Source organism: Capsicum annuum, chromosome 1 (assembly GCF_002878395.1).
Source record: "Capsicum annuum cultivar UCD-10X-F1 chromosome 1, UCD10Xv1.1, whole genome shotgun sequence".
In the NCBI taxonomy this organism is placed as follows: domain Eukaryota; kingdom Viridiplantae; phylum Streptophyta; class Magnoliopsida; order Solanales; family Solanaceae; genus Capsicum; species Capsicum annuum.
This window is the reverse complement of record NC_061111.1, coordinates 231,701,788-231,719,440: the sequence shown is the minus strand read 5'-3', so window position 1 is coordinate 231,719,440 and position 17,653 is coordinate 231,701,788. Positions and strand designations below refer to the sequence as shown.

General features: G+C 34.2%; 1 long non-coding RNA gene across 1 annotated transcript; it reads left to right on the top strand.

Annotated features, from left to right (window-relative positions):
• Positions 1 to 17,195, top strand: LOC124897093. The gene is made up of 3 exons (XR_007053691.1): positions 1 to 119; positions 13,738 to 13,850; positions 16,929 to 17,195. It is a non-coding gene; the product is annotated as an uncharacterized LOC124897093 (long non-coding RNA).
• Positions 17,196 to 17,653: the final 458 nt, after the last annotated feature.

Sequence of the window (17,653 nt, the reverse complement as noted above, 5' to 3'; positions counted from 1 at the left end):
AAAAAAAAAAAAAAGAAAGAGTGTATAGTGAATATTAGTCTTTTATTCCTTCATTTTTCGATAGCCGCTAGTTTTCAGTGGACTCTCGAAAGGAAAACCTCACTTCTTCCTTAAGACATGTAAGTAGTCGTTACATATATCTTTGTATTTTTCTCCCTAGTTTGTAAATTATGTTTGAATTAATGAAGTTTATATTTTCTTTCAGATGTGTTTTTAATATTATAGATCTGGATGACCGTACGGATTATACCAGTTTTTCGATTTAGTAAAATTAGTAAATTACTTATTAGTACATATTTACTTATTAATACATATGTTTTAGATTTGGATAGCTGTACGGATTACCGCCAGTTTTCCAATCTTATAAAATTGGTAAATTATTTATAAATATGCTCCTAGTATATGGTTAATCTCTCAGTATTTTAACAGTAATGATGAATTAATCTGTAAATTTTTAGAAATTTGAAAAGTTCAAAGAGGATTAAAAAAGGACTGTCGTTATTGTCCCAAGGTGTGATTGAAGAAAATATTGCTAAAATACCTAAAACTGGAGAGAAAGAGATAAACAGGATATAAATTAAAAAAAAAATCAAAATATCAAAAAAATCAAAAAATAATTTATATAATTGGGAGAAAATATACCCTGATCTTTATAACTTGTGTACTATACTGGACTAAGGACAGTGAAGGAAGAAGTATTGAGTAGGACTTTACACCATATTGCTTTATCCGCTTTAACTCTGCTTTATTTCTCATATCTACTTACCTGCTCTCATAATATTTCTTATTTGCTCATCTATTTTACCTATATTATTATCTGCACTGGTGAGTGAGTGATATTACTAGTGAAAATTACCCAATTTTTCGTAACAAGACATCCGCCATTATTTTGCATCATAAAATCTAATCGTAAGACAAAGTCTATTTTTATTATATATATATATATATATATATATATATATATATATATATATATATATATATATATTTCATAGTTCTTTTAACAGAATTTTGAAAGAACGAAAAGAAAAAAAATTAGTCGGATCCAAAGCGCAATCATGGTGCGTCTGATCGAATTGGGTTTTTTGATCTATATCCGAAAATAATATTTTTATAGGTGAGTGCTAATTCGATTTTATATGATGTAAGCATATACATAATATTTCAAGAGTTTTCCATACTAAAATTCGAGATAATACATGTAAAATTAGGGCAATAAATTTGACTCTAATACCATTAATAACAAATTCACAGTAGAAATAATGTGTGTATCTTAATATGTTGCAGCATAAGTCATTGAATTTTCTACTGATAGAATCGCGCCAAGTCATCTTCATCTTTCGAAAACGGAGTATTGTTTTATATACTAAATGCCTTCTTTGGTGTTTTGTTCTTGTTATGCTTTTTTAGTTACTCAAGGAATTTTTTTCTCATTTCTTCTCTTTGAGGAAGAAAAAGTAGTAATATGTATAGGAGTAGTGAGTGGATAAACAGTTACTAAGTAAACATTTTCCTTATTTTTCAAAAAATTAGGTTGCTCCCTTCTTATCTTTCTTTTATCATTTAATTAAAATAAAAACTGGGTCGGGTCGATCCACATGGGCGACACATGACCCGTAATCTAATATAGATGAATGAGTTGAGTTGAAAGTATAATTGAAATAATTTGCTAAGAGTTGAGGTGTTCAATTGAAATAAAAGTTTGTCGTGTATTCTAAATGAAATATCTTGATAATTTTATTGAGCTGATTATATATTAAGCCTTAAAGAAGAGTATTTTTACTGAATTATTAGCACCTTTTTTCTCATATTAATGATGCTCCATTAATGTCCCTTCTTGAAACCATTGAATACAGAGGAACCAAACTAAATGATTCATCTGAATGCTAGAGTTTTATTAGCTCTTAATTACATGAAAAAATTATTTATTCATCCATAACGTGTGTAAAGTATCTAAATTCTACCAATTGCTTCCACTGTTTATACACTACAACATTGTCTTCACAAAATGGAATTTCAAATCATACGTTGCTGTGCTATAAGAAAAGGTAAGAAATATATTTTTTAATATTCATGCTTTTGTACATCTCTTTGAGTCTTAATATTCATGCTACTATATTTGAAATACAATTTTCATTCTTTTACAATTAAAAATTTGTTGGTCACAAATTTCTTTTATCGATAGTCGACCCACTTATTTAAGTTTATATACATTGAAAGTGTTTGAAAAGAAATTTTTTAATCTAGTTTATCATACAAATGCAATAGAAAAATTATTATGTTAATTGTTTTTAACAACATATAAATTCTTGGACGAAGGCAAAACCATTGGCAAAGTGGGGGCAAGGATGACATTTAGGCACAAGTAAACTGTTTGAGATGAATTTTTAAGAATCCAAATTGAGTTAATCCTAATAGGAACGATGATATATTTGGAGAGAACTAAGCACCAAAATGTTTTAGGTATAACGTATATCTACATTAATAATCAATTTAAATATTCAAAAAATCAATTAAGAGGTGGACTTTTGTCAATACAATATTTGCTATTTGCTTAAGTTTTTTGTTTTTCTTTTTGGTAAAAAAAAATTACGCTTATGAAACTCTTTAATGTTACAAAACAATTATTTTTCCACGGGAAATATGAATAAAAGGATTGCTTGTGATCGGATGATGAAATTAGAGAAGATTAGTATCATATAATATAATAATTTTCATAGTTGGGTTATACACAGTCAACTTCTGCAACAAATTAACAATATGTTGCATCAGATTACCCATTGTTGCATAGTTTGCAGTAGATGGTTAAAATTCGTTTGAGTCAGGTTAAGAGAACCAGAGCAACACATGGATAATCTGATGCAAAATATCAATCATCTGTCGCAACGAATTACCAATCTGTTGCACCAGTTCCACAAGACGGGTAATCTATTGGGTTACATGTTACACAATAGATGATTTGTATGTCGCAATGGACTAATAATATGTTATATCGGATTACACATATATTGCATAATTTGCAGTAGATGGTTAATCTGTTAGGAGTTGGGTTCAGAGAACCAAAGCAACAGATGGGTAATCTGATGCAAGATATCAATCGTCTGTTGCAACAGATTGTCTATTTGTTGCACTGACTGGCATAGGACGGGTAATTTGTTGCAATAGATATCCCATATGGTGTATCAGATATAACATTTATTGCACCTGATATAACATCTGTTCAATATCTTTCATTTAGTAAAATTATTTTACTTAAAGAAGACATACTGCATCATCCAAAGGGTTAAAGAGATCAGCCTCCTTAATTTTGGTGTTGTTCTTTGTAGCCAACCACCTAAACATCCTTAGATGAGAAATATCATCTGGGTAATCCATTGCCTGCTTTCGGAGGGTAGGAATGACTTCAAATGACTAAGCCTAAAAAATGTAAACAAGAAGCAAGCAAAAAAAAAGTCATAATAGTTATATTCAATATAAATTAATGGATGAGTAAAAATAATGATTAATTTTACCATGAAAGATCAATGAAAAACGTATAATGTGGTCATCCCTGATGATAAATTTGTTAGTAAGTCAAGTATAAATTGTCATATCCCTCAGGATAATTGTTGAATTTATCAAAATTCTCAGCACGCGCCAACGCATCATCTTCTATGATCTTGTTGACGTTTCTTGCCAATATAACCGAATGGGCAAACCAAACTAACCACAATTTCTCCCTGTACTGCTTTGGTATGATTTTATCCATGAGATCTGTCAACAAATCTGATGCTTGGGAGCTACGTCGAGCAATATCAAACAGGCCATCTATTTTTTCCTTACATTTTCTTGCCTTGGATCTTTTGCGAGGTGCTCCCTTGCGATAGGTGGTTCTTCTGGACGATGGCATCTCAAGCTCGTCACTATGGCAAACTCTTGCAATCTAAAATAAATTGGCATGCCACAGTAGTTGGTCAAGATTTCATCTATCTTTTTGCCCTCCTCCTTCGAATCTATATCATCCCCAATGTTGTAACGCCCCGAATCTGGTACCCGAAATACTACACGGTGCTCATGACCCTGAAGGACCACAAACTAACCTATCACTGATATCTGTACCTGAACACTGCATAATACAACAACAACAACACACCCAGTATAATCCCACATAGTGGGGTCTGGGAAGGGTAGAATATACGCAGTCCATACCACTACCTTCAAAGAAGTAGAGAGGCTATTTCCGATAGACCCCCGGCTAAATAAAGGGACCATGATCGAAGTCCAAACATCTAAAGCATACAACATGATAAAATAAACATATTACAACAACCACAAAAAGGACATTAACCAACAAAGGCACCCTTCCAACCCTAGCACTACCAACCAAGTTACATAAAACTCTTCTACCGCCCACCTATTGCCAAACCACACGCCTTAACCCTTTACCCTAATACTCTTTCTCCAAACCTTCTTATTGATGGTCATGTCCTCAGTAAGCCGTAATTGCTCCAAGTCACTTCTAATCAATTCTCTCTAGTATTTCTTAGGTCTACCCCTACCCCGCCTAAAACCATCCAAGGCCAACCTCTCACACCTACGAACTAGAGCATCTGTGCCCCTTCTCATCACATCCCAAACCATCTCAACCTCCCTTCCCAAATCTTATTCTCCACCAATGCCACTCCCATCTTCTCCCGAATAATCTCATTCCTAACCCTGTCTGCCCTCATGTAAACACACATCTAACATAACATCCTCATTTTAGCTACCTTCAGCTTCTGAATGTGAGAACTTTTAACAGGCCAACACTCTGAGCCGTACAGCATAGCCAGTCGAACTGCAACTCTGTAGAATTTGCCTTTAAGATTGAGAGGCACCTTCCTATCGTATAGAATTCTCAAGGCGAGTCACCATTTCAACCAGCCCTCCCTAATACAGTGAGATACATCTTCATCAATCTCTCCATTCTCCTGAATCATAGACCCAAGATACTTAAAACTATCCCTCTTACACACCACCTGAGAATCCAACTGCACTATCACCTCATCTTCATGCTTCGTGTCATAAAACTTTCACTCTAAGTACTTCATCTTAGTCCTACTTAACCTGAATCCTTTAGTTTCGAGGGTGAACACTGTATAATACACTGTATAAATGCAAAATAGTAGGCTGAAACATGCCATAAGGTTCAAAACTGATGAACATCTGATAAAACCATATCTGAATAATGTGGTATGACAATACCAAAACTTAAATAATGTCTGAAAATATTGTAGTCTGAAAGCCTCTAAACTATCTGAATAATGAGTTGATGGGACATGTCCCCAACTAACTCCAACTACTGAAATAAACTAAGTAATAAAGAAATAAAGTAATGATCATGTCCTTAAAGGATAAGGACTCACTGCTAAAACTGAAATGCTATTGATGCTCTGGAGCTTGTGGTTCTGAACGTATAGTATAAAACACCGTAGCAAAAATGCATCAGTACGATTGAATGTACTGGTATGCAAGTGAGGTAGAGATTGATGAGAACTCTTAAAAGGCCAACACTCTACGCCGTACAGCATAGCCAGTCGAACTGCAACTCTGTAGAATTTGCCTTTAATATTGAGAGGCACCTTCCTATCGCATAGAATTCCCAAGGCGAGTCACCATTTCAACCAGCCCTCCCTAATACAGTGAGATACATCTTCATCAATCTCTCCATTCTCCTGAATCATAGACCTAAGATACTTAAAACTATCCCTCTTTCACACCACCTGAGAATCCAACTGCACTATCACCTTGTCTTCATACTTCGTGTCACTAAACTTTCACTCCAAGTACTCCGTCTTAGTCCTACTCAACCTGAATCCTTTAGTTTCGAGGGTGAACACTGCATAATACATTGTATAAATGCAAAAATAGTAGGCGAAAATATGCCATAAGGTTCAAAACTGATGAACATCTGATAAAACCATATCTGAATAATGTGGTACGACAATACCAAAACTTAAACAATGTCTGAAAACATTGTAGTCTGAAAGCCTCTAAACTATCTGAATAATGAGTTGATGGGACATGTCCCCAACTAACTCCAACTACTGAAATAAACTAACTAATAAAGAAATAAAGTAATGATCATGTCCTTGAAGGATGAGGACTCATTGCTAACACTGACTGCAAAAACTGAAATGTTATTGATGCTTTGGAGCTCGTGCTTCTGAACCTATAGTATAAAACATCGTAGCAAAAATGCATCAGTACGATTGAATGTACTGGTATGCAAGTGAGGTAGGATGAATGCAAAGGGTTCAAATGCATGAACAATGCTAACTGACTGTATAAATATCTACGTGAGAATACATGCATGAATAAGTGACTTGACTGAATTCGTGATGATACTGACTATTGATTCTGATTACTGATAACATGAGTTACTGATAATTGATATAACTGATACTGAGCGACTTTATCTGACAGTCTAGGTTCTGATGGAACTAACTGAGTTTCGTACTGTTCTGAGTTGACCGTATCTGACAGTCCTAAAATTCTGAAGAACTATCTGAGTTCTATAACTGAGACTAAGTCTAAAAATGTAACTGTGGGAAGTAGTCATCTAATTGAGATACCCCTAATACACCATTATGGCTGAGTTGGGGTCCAATCTGTAACCCCAATTGGAAGAATGTCAATACCGCACCAATGGTAAGGACAAGCTGTGAGTGACCGTCATCTAGTAGTGTCCCCAAAGGAGAACGGTGGGACCATCATCTGGCAGTGTTAATCCACCTCATCAACCTTCAACTATCAGTGTTAATATATCAACCTATTCTAGCTACATTGTTCTGGAATACAAGGATTGCTTCTAAGGATCACAACCTCAACTGTCAGTGTGTGTCCTCATCCTTGGGTTCACTCAGTGGTAAATCCTACTCCTATCTGAATAGACACTGAACATGATTAACTAAATTGAGCTGGACTAAGTTCATTGAGTTTTTTTGAGTAACGGAACACTACTGAGATTACTAAAGTACTAGGCTTTCTGAGATTTACTGGGACTACTGAGTTTACTGACTTTTCCTGAGTCAAATGACTAACTGAATTCTACTGAACACGGCTTGACTGAGGATATCATGAAAACATGACACTGGCTCTAGGCACACAACTAAATTATTGGGTACAAGTTACCCCAAGACTCGATAGAAAGAAACTGACAAGGCATGACATTCTTAAATGCACGACTAACATCAACAATCCATAATATAATAAGTTGGGGATTTCATGAAGTACATGATTATCACAAACCTATACATGAATAGGATTGCATGTAAACATGGTATAATTTCATAAGGCTAATCATGAGCAATCCAACAAACATTTACAAGGCACATTTATAGCATGGGAGTTCTTTGAACATAAGGGTAACACATGAATCCATCACTTAAGTCACAATTGAACTATATTACATGATTTCTAGTCTTCTAGGTATTTTATCAAACACCTTACATGCACCACTTAGGGCATAGGTATAATCATCAATTAACACATCATAAACCACTCAATTCATGGATTTAAACTCATACACTAACGTAATTTCATAAAAACACATTAAGATTCCAACTTGGGAATCATACAACAACAACAACCACATGAACATAATCAACACATAACATCAATATCAAAATTCATAATTTAAAACTTGATTCTTGGGCTTCATGAACGAAAAAAATCCAAGAAGGAACACTATGCTGAGTTAATGGATTTGGAAGAATTGAGGGAGAGTTCTTGTGATTTAGCCCTAGAATTTGACAGCTAGGGTTCTTATTCTTGAGTAGAGTTGGTTTTAATTTGAGAGACTAATGCAAAAGTGAGCAAATAATACCTTCTTAGGGTTAAATCCCGTGATTGGGCGGAATTGAAGTCATGAAAAAAGACCAAATGGCCTCTGGGATTTAATATCGCAAAAACTGGAAAATTCCCAATTTTCATCCTTGGCGGGATGTGCCACTATCGCGCCAAGCCACTAGAATTGGACAATTGGGAATCTACATGGTGACACGACGTGGAGCTATTGCGTTGCCACTTTGTTTGCGACCTGGAAGTTTGGCGCGACACGGAGACATCGTAGAGATTCATTGAAAAAGGACAATTGTGAACTAGGCCTTTGGCGCGATGCGCCACTATCACGGAGAAATACTGGAAAGTGACAGTTCATATTTAAGCTGGCTCCGCGACACGTTGATGGCTCAGGTGATACACCGTCTCAATAGAAAGGCTCTAACTCTTCGCCCGGGTGTCAGATTTGGGCAAATTTGGTATCGATGGAAAGCTTATTAAATTTTTCACATGATAAAAAGTGAAAATCTTGAAAACACCACATGTATAAAGTGTATTCATCTTTAAAACAAGTCTTTTACATCTTTGGAAAGAATTTAAGCAAAGTAGAAGTACGGGTTATTACACATGTACTTGATCCTGTTCTTGAGAAGACATATACCATTCTTAAATGGAAATGGGCAGAGGGGTGCTTAGGAAGCTCAAGAAATCTTTCAAAGCAGCTCTTCTTAAAATGTCCAACTATGTTTTCATTCTTCATAATTTTACTAAAATAAATAAATTATCGCCCCATCTGACATTTTAGTACAATTTTAGTAATTAGTTTTTCTTCTGCTTTTGGGTCATTTATCGCCATCGCAACTTGAAACTTGTCAATACTAAAAGTTTTGACAGGATCATGTTGGGATGTAGATATTAATTCATGCCCTATTGGTGATCTATTATCATCATATTGATGATCATCCTCTTTCTCTTTCTCACTCTTAAATTCCTCCCCTTTCTCACTTTTATTTTCTTCATCACCATCTACGGACCCTTGTCCATCTTCCTCAATATTGGTTTTATATTGCACATCAACTTCACTTTTCCCTGACTGAGATTGTTCAGGAAGCTCCTCCAAATCCCTCTGTACAATAGCTTTTTTTGGGGTGGTCAGATGTTGATCCACTTTCACTTTCTTTTCTTTTGGGAGACATGTTATACCTACAAATAACAGAAAAATAAAAAATACATTGCAATTGATGTATGCATAAATTTTAAAAAATACATTACAAACACCACCAATACCGACACACCAATAGCCACCACAATCACAAACACCACCAACCAATGCCACAAACACCACGAATACCGACACCATCGACAGCCACCACAAACACCACCAACCAATGCCACAACAAACACCACTAACCAATGCCACCAACAGCCACCACCAGTGCCACCACCACCACCACCACCACCACCACCACAAATACCATCTAATAATACCACGATAGTCAATGGAACATTGTAATAGAAAATAGTGTTTGCTCGAGTTCATCCTATGATTTTACCATCAAAGCTCAAAATTGTTAACCCATTCTCAAAGATAATACAACTAAAAGTTTTCTTTTTCATCATTAACTTAAAAGCCCTTATTTTTTTAGATAAGAACCCATCTTCTTGAACTCTGTTACCTATGAAAAAAGAGAAAATGACAGATACAAGCAAGAATAAAGTCGAAAATAACACCAATATGGTCAAAAGTAAGAAAAAAATTGATCTATTGTGAAGGGTAGAGCAATTTGTTAAGTAGTTGTTGTCTGTACTGTATAATTGAGTGAGAAAGAGAAAAGAGTGAGAACTCGAGATTTAAAATGATGAAACATTTTTCTCGCAAATGGATGATTTATATGCGTTGATTTGTATTTTGGAAAAGAATGACAAGTTTTGAAAATGTTAATTTGATCCGAATTGATCTTAATTATTTTTTAAAATTATAAAAGATATGAGTAATTTTTAACCCTCTCATCATGCAATTGCCAAAAGACTCAATTGAAATGGTAGTTGACCCTATGAACTTACCCCTGGTCCTAAATTAATGAATTTAGGTATTAGACTCTAACATATGAACTCAATTGGAATTGTATAGAAACAAATGTTCAACCTGTTCATCAGATTACTCATCTGTTGTAAATAATCAAACAAATTAAGTAATCTATTGCGACAGATTACCTATCTATTGTAAATTATCAAATGAATTGTCATATGTCATAACAGATTATCCATTTGTTGTAAATTATCAAATAGGCGCTGCCATCTGTTGTAGTTGACCCTATGAGAACTCACCCTTAGTCCTAGGTTAATCAATTAAGGTATTAGTTGAACATATGAGATAGTAAGAATTAGTTCATCTCAGAGTTACCGATCGACAACTCTGGTCGAGAGGAATGCAATATCATCTCATCATGCAATTGCTAAAGGACCCAATTGAAGTTATAGTTTACCTTATAATAACTCAACCCTGGTCCTAGATTAATTAATTAAGGTATTAGTCTAACATATGAAATCAATTGAAATTGAATAAAAAATAATTGTTCAACCTGGTGTAATAGATTAACTATCCGTTGTAAGTTATCAAATAGATTAAGTCATTTATAGATACATATTAATCATCTGTTGTAAATTATCAAACAAATTAAGTCATATATTATGACAGATTACCCATCTGTTATAAATTATTAAATGGATTAAGTTATATGTCATAATAGATTACCCATCTGTTGTAAATTATCAAATAGATGCTGCTATCTATTGTAGTTTACCCTATGAGAACTCACCCCTATTCCTAGATTAACCAATTAAGGTATTAGTCTAACATATAAGGTAGTAATAATTGGTTCAGCTCAGAGTGAACGATCGATGACTCTGGTCGGGAGAAATACAATACCATCTCACCATGCAATTTTTGAAAGACTTAATTAAAGTTATAGTTGAACCTATGAGAACTCACCCGCTAGTCCTAGAAATATAAATTAAGGTATTAGTTGAACATATGAGGTAGTAAGAATTGGTTTAGCTCAGAGTGATCGATCGGCGACTCTGGTCGAGAGGAATACAATATTGTCTCATCATGCAATTGCCAAAAGACTCAATTAAAGTAGTAGTTGACCCTATGAGAACTCACCTCTGGTCCTAGATTAATCAATTAAGGTATTAGTCTAACATATGAACTCAATTGAAATTGTATAAAAATAAATGTTTAACCTATTACAACAGATTAACCATCTGTTGTAAATTATCAAACAAATTAAATCATTTATTGCAATAGACAACTAATCTGTTGTAAATAATCAAATAGATTAAGTCATCTGTTGCGACAGATTATCCATCTGTTGTAAATTATCAAATGGATTTTCTTATGTCGCAACAGACTACCCATCTGTTGTAAATTGTCAAATAAGCATTGCCATCTATTATAATTGACCCTATGACAACTCACCCCTGGTCCTAGATTAACCAATTAAGGTATTAGTTTAATATATGAGGTAGTAAGAATTGGTTCAGCTCGGAGTGATCGATCGATAACTATGGTCAAGAGTAATACAATACCATCTCATCATGTAATTGCCAAAAGAATCAATTGAAGTTATAGTTGAGCCAATAAGAACTCACACCTGGTCCTAGATTAATCAATTAAGGTATTAGTATAACATATGAGGTAATAAGAATTGGTTCAGCTCAGAGTGATCGATCGACGACTCTGTTCGGGTGGAACACAATACCGTCTCATCATTCAATTGCCAAAAGACTCAATTGAAGTTGTAGTTGAACCTATCAGAACTCACCCATGGTCCTATATTAATCAATTAAGGTATTAGTCTAACATATAAAATCAGTTGAAATAGTATAAAAACAAATGTTCAACCTGTTGTAATAGATTAACCATCTGTTGTAAATTATCAAATAGATTAAGTCATTTATTACAACAGATTACTCATCTATTGTAAATTATCTAACAGATTAAGCCATCTATTGCGATAGATTATGCATCTGTTGTAAATTATCAAATAAATTAAGTCATATGTCGTAACAGATTACCCATCTGTTGTAAATTATAAAATAGGCGTTGCCATCTGTTGTAGTTGACCCTATGAGAACTCAACCCTTGTCCTAGATCAACCAATTAAGGTATAAGTTGAACATGTGAGGTAGTAAGAATCTGTTTAGCTCAGAGTGATCGATAGACGACTTTGGTCGGGAGGAACGCAATACTGTCTCATCATGTAAATGCCAAAAGACTCAATTGAAGTTGTAGATGAACCTATGAGAACTCACCCCTGGTCCTAGATTAATCAATTAAGGTATTAATCTAACCTATGAAATCAGTTGAAATTGTATAAAAATAAATGTTCAACCTGTTGCAATAGATTAACCATCTGTTGTAAGTTATCAAATAGATTAAGTCATTTTTTACAACATATTACTCATTTGTTGTAAATAATTAAACAGATTAAGTCATCTATAGCGATAGATTATCTATTTGTTGTAAATTATCTAATTGATTATCACATATCGTAACAGATTACCTATCTATTATAAATTATCAAATAGGCACCGCCATCTGTTGTAGTTGACCCTATGAGGACTCATCCCTAGTCCTAGATTAATCAATTAAGGTATTAGTTGAACATATAAGGTAGTAATAATTGGTTCAGCTTAGAGTGATCGATCGACAACTCTGGTTGGGTGGAATGCAATACCATCTCATCATGCAATGGCCAAAAGGCTCAATTGAAGTTGTAGTTGACCCTATGAGAACTCACCCCTAGTCCTACATTAATCAATTAAGGTATTACTCTAACATATGAACTTAATTGAAATTGTATAAAAATAAATATTCAACCTGTTCCAACAAATGTCTTTTCTGTTGGATTTAATCAAACAGATTAAGTCATCTATTGCAACATATTATGCATTTGTTATAAATTATCAAATAGGTGCTGCATTTTTTGCGATAGATGACCGAGCTTTCGAAATTTTCAAACAAAAATTGTTATTCATTGCACATAGATGTTTTAAGACCCTTTTTTAAAAGTAATTTAGGTATTTTTGTCTGAGATAAAAAAGTTTAAATACTTAGGTGGTAAAAAATATTACTTGGATAACTCAAAACTCTCCTGAGTGAGTAGTTTACTTTGGTCTTTTCAATGTCACTGTCTCCTCGTGCCCCTCAAAAGTTATTAATGAATATTTAAAACCCATATCTACAAGAATACTCTCTCCTTCAGCCATAAAGTAAGACTCAACTCATCTATCATTCTTCTTTATTCTCAATTCTCTTTCTTTCCTTTTTCCTCTCTTTTCTCTCTTTTTTTGGATGAGGATCCTTTCGGATCTCAATAGGTTAATATCTTTTCTCGACTGAACTGGATATTATGATCCCTTTGTTTTTTTCACAATGCAGGTATGGTTCACTATTGCTCTTTCCATCTTATTTTCTTCTTTGTATGTCATTTAAATTAGATATTTACATCTGTTATTATTAATTATTTATCCATTACCATTTTTCTATTTATTGAGAAAATTGAAGGAAAGGTGACTTTTAAGTATTGAATGAACGGACCATTGTTTTTATATTTGTTGCAAAATGCCTCATCGGTTGAACAGATGGGTAATCTGTTGCATCAAATTGGTCATCTGTTGATTCACTCAATTTTGTGTTACCCTTTTGTACAAACAGAGCAACTGTTTGAAGAAATCAAACCACTAGCAAGGCTGGTTTGATTTATTTTAGCAGATGACTCATTTGTTGTAATATGCCATCCATCTGTTATAACAGATGCCTCATCGATTGAGCAGATGGGTAATCTGTTGCATCAGATTGGTCATCTGTTGATTTGCTTAATTTTGTGTTACCCTTTTGTAATGTTCTTTTTGATATTCTCTTATTTACAGATAAAATAAAGTGAAACTGGATCCACTTTTGCCCGACCAGCATTAAAGGCTAGAGTAAAGATGGATTCGGAGGAATAAACTACTTAAAGATGGAACCACTTCATATGTGGGAGGTATGTATTACTGATCAACCTATCGTGAAAGCGCACATCTAGTACAATAATTTTGTGAATGTTTGTTCTTTACCTATTAGGCTTTAATCCTTCAAACAAGATATGGCATTTTACAGTTAAGATTGTTAGGTTTAAACTGGTAAGACTGAGGGACCATGTAGGTGGTGTCGATACCATGTTATAATTTAATGACCATTTATGCTCATGTTTTTGTATCAAGTTTGGGGAAGTGCTTAAGTTTTTGGCGGTAGTGTATATATCCAATAGTGATTGGACCAGTTTTAATGGTTCAATGGACTTATTGAAAGGCCTATAAAGCCTCACACTGAAGCAAACATTGATGGAACCAGTAGAAATTCCCCTGGTCCAAATTTATATGGATGTGTTACTAGAAGAGACTATTATACAGCAGTAGGTACTTAGGAGAATACTTGTGCGAGAAGGGGGAGGTTGAGAAGGCCATATATCATCTCAGACTTTGTTTAAGAGGAAACATAAGGTAGGAAAGAAAGTGTAGCAAAATTGGCTGACGAAATTAACATGAAAAATGAAAAAAATAGATGAGCTGTGAATGTCAAAGTGTATCCAAAAATGAAAATCCATCAGTCGTTGAAGAAAAAGAAGAATGGTCAAGAGGACTAGAGCTAGTCACTTTGCTAGAGACTGTAACTAGCGAGCGTGACCTCAATGAATACCCATAAAATGCAGGACCAGAACTCTAAAGAAGCAGCTTCGCAAGCACGGAAGGTGGTAAGATTGTCGGTCAAAATTAAAACCTGAACCAACTACTCCTGAATTAAAAATACGGGATCAAGCCAAGATGGTAATTTATGAAGTCTAACTTGCTTCCCATGTCTCCTATTTATGGCTCTGGTCAGTTCAAAGACAGTGGAACCAACAAGGTATAGGATTTCTGCCCAACTTCAGACCTTTTTGTTTCTACTTCCATTGACTTGGTCATAGACACAAACAAAAGGCATGGCATGCAAGTTAGACTTCAAAAATTGATGCCTTGGCTTTTCTTATTTTTAATTCAGGAGTTGTTGGTTTAGGTTTCAATTCTGACCAATAATCGTATCAATTTCCTGTGCTCGCAAAGCTTTTTTCGTAGAGTTCTGGTCCTGTACTTTGTGAGAGTCTTCATTTAGGCCACACTCGCTAGTTGCATTCTCGAGCAAAGTGTCCAGCTCTAGTCCTGTTGACCATTCTTCTTTTTATCAACAACTAACTAATTTTTATATTTGGATACACTTCCACATTTGAAGCTCATCAATTTTTTCTGTTTCTCATGTCAATTTCATTGGCCAGATTCGCTAGAAGTTCCTTACTTGCTTCCTTGTGTTTTCTCTTAAACAAGGTCTGATATGATATATGGTCTTCTCCACCTCCCCCTTCCCGTACAGGTATCCTCCTAAGAACCTTCTACTGTATAAAAGTCTCCTCCAATAATCCATCCATATAAATTTGGACTAGGGGAATTTCTATCTGTTCCATCATTGTTTGTTGTAGTGCGAGGCTTTGGAGGCTTTTCATGAAGTCCATTACGCCACTAAAACCGGTTCAATCACTATTGGCTATTTATACTACAGCCAAAAACTTGAACCCTTCTCCAAACTTAACATAAAAATATAAGCATAGACCGTCATTAAATTTTAATAGGGTATCGACACCACCGTCTTAGAACCCTTCGTCCTTATCAGTTCGAACCTATCAAACTAAATTGTACAATGTAGGATCAGTTCGAACCTATCAAACTAAATTGTACAATGTAGGATCTTATTTGAATAATCAGTGTCTAATCGGTAAAAAATTGCATTCATAAAATCATTGCACTTTATGTGTGTCTGTTGCGATAGCTTGATCAATAATACATAACTTCCATGTATGAAAGTGGATCCATTGCATGCACCGTATTCTTCCTACCCCATCAAAATATGTCAGACAATGTTGTTTATTCATCTGCATGCACATGATGACTATTAAAGAAGAGGTGTGAAGAGTCGTGACTTTTTATCTTAACACATTCAAAACAGCTGATGAATCAAAATCTCCATATATTGCTACTGATTTATCATCTTGGAAGAAATCAAAAAATTTCCTCCAATATATGATCCATCTGTCACAATAGATAATCTATATATTGCAATAAATGGCAAATCTGTTGCGATAGACCAGACATTATTTATTCATCTCCATGCATGTGATAACTATTAAAAAGAGGTGAAGAGTTGGGACTTTTTATCTAACACATTCAAAACAGCTGATGAACCGAATTCTCCATCTGTTGCAACTGATGAATCAGCTATTAGAAGAAATTAAAATATCTTCTCCAATATATGGTCCATCTATCGCAATAGATAATCTATATGTTGCAATAGATCGTAAATCTATTACGACAGATCAGACAATGTTTATTCACCGGCACACATGTGATTACTATTAAAAAAGAGGTAATCGTGACTTTTTATCTAACACATTCAAAACAATTGATGAATCAAATTCTTTATCGGTTACAATTGATGAATCAACTATTAGAAGATATCAAAATATCTCTTAAAGATGGTCCATCTATCATAATAGATAATCTATTTTTTACAACATATGTCTCATTTATTGCACATAGACAATATGTTGCAACAAATGGTAAATCTGTTGCGACAGATGGATGATCTATTGCAACAACTTAATAATAACAGTTGTTATCAAGTCTCCAAACTATTTTGAAAAAGTGAGAAGTATTAATGTAAAAGAAAAGGTCGCGACTTTTCACAGAAAATAAAATGTCACTAGTTTGAATGTAATTAACAATGGAGCTTAACAGATGTGCCTTTTGACCTGACACATCCATATTCAATCCTCTATAAATAGGTCTCTCCTTAATCTTCATTCTGCTAAATTTTATTTATTTCTTTCATTATTTCTTTTCGTGTGACATCTTCAACCACTTCTCTTCAAAGAGCATATTCCTTTCTCGTTGAGGTAAGTTTCTTTTCCAGTGTAAATCTACCAGTTGGTAGTATATGTTGTATTATATTTGGACTCTTTTTATTTATATTTGTCAATTCATGCGTGTTCTAGATACGACTGATCCTGTTTGGGAACTTCAAAGGCAGGTTAATGACCTGCAGAGGGAGTTGGTTGTTGTGAGAGCGACGATGTTCAGAGAGATACAGAGGCTGATGAGGGCCCTGCTACTGCGAGTTGATTGGCCGCATGTCATTAATGATGATGATGATAATAATAATAATTAGAATGTGGTTTTTCTTTTAGCGTATGTATTTTAATTTTTGTATATCGGATCAATACCTAATGTATTTTATTTTTTGTTTAGTGAAAAATTTATTTTTAGTTGACTTTGGGTTTTTAATTCTTATTCAGTTTTCATTCGGTCTATTTCTTCTAAACATACATGTTAATGTTAACATGTCAACGGTTGGAGGTAAGGAGCTATTTTGAATCTAGTAGCAACAACAATTTTGGCTTTTGAGTTCTTTCAATAGATGGACCATGTGTTGGAATAGATTGGTCATCTGTTGGGTTTCTATCAACAGATTATCCATCTGTTGTGACAGATTTGTCATCTTTTAGAGGAAAACATTCAAGTTTGAGGGAACTGTGTTGTGTTCTTTCGGCTAATGTCCATCTGTGACAACAGATGATTAATCTGTTGACAATAATTGTGGTCCGCTGTATTATCTATTTAGGTCATGTTTTGCCTCTTTGTATTGATGTATAAGTTATTAAAAAGATATTTTATATATAATAAATGATAACATTATGGTTACAACAATGAGTTAAATATA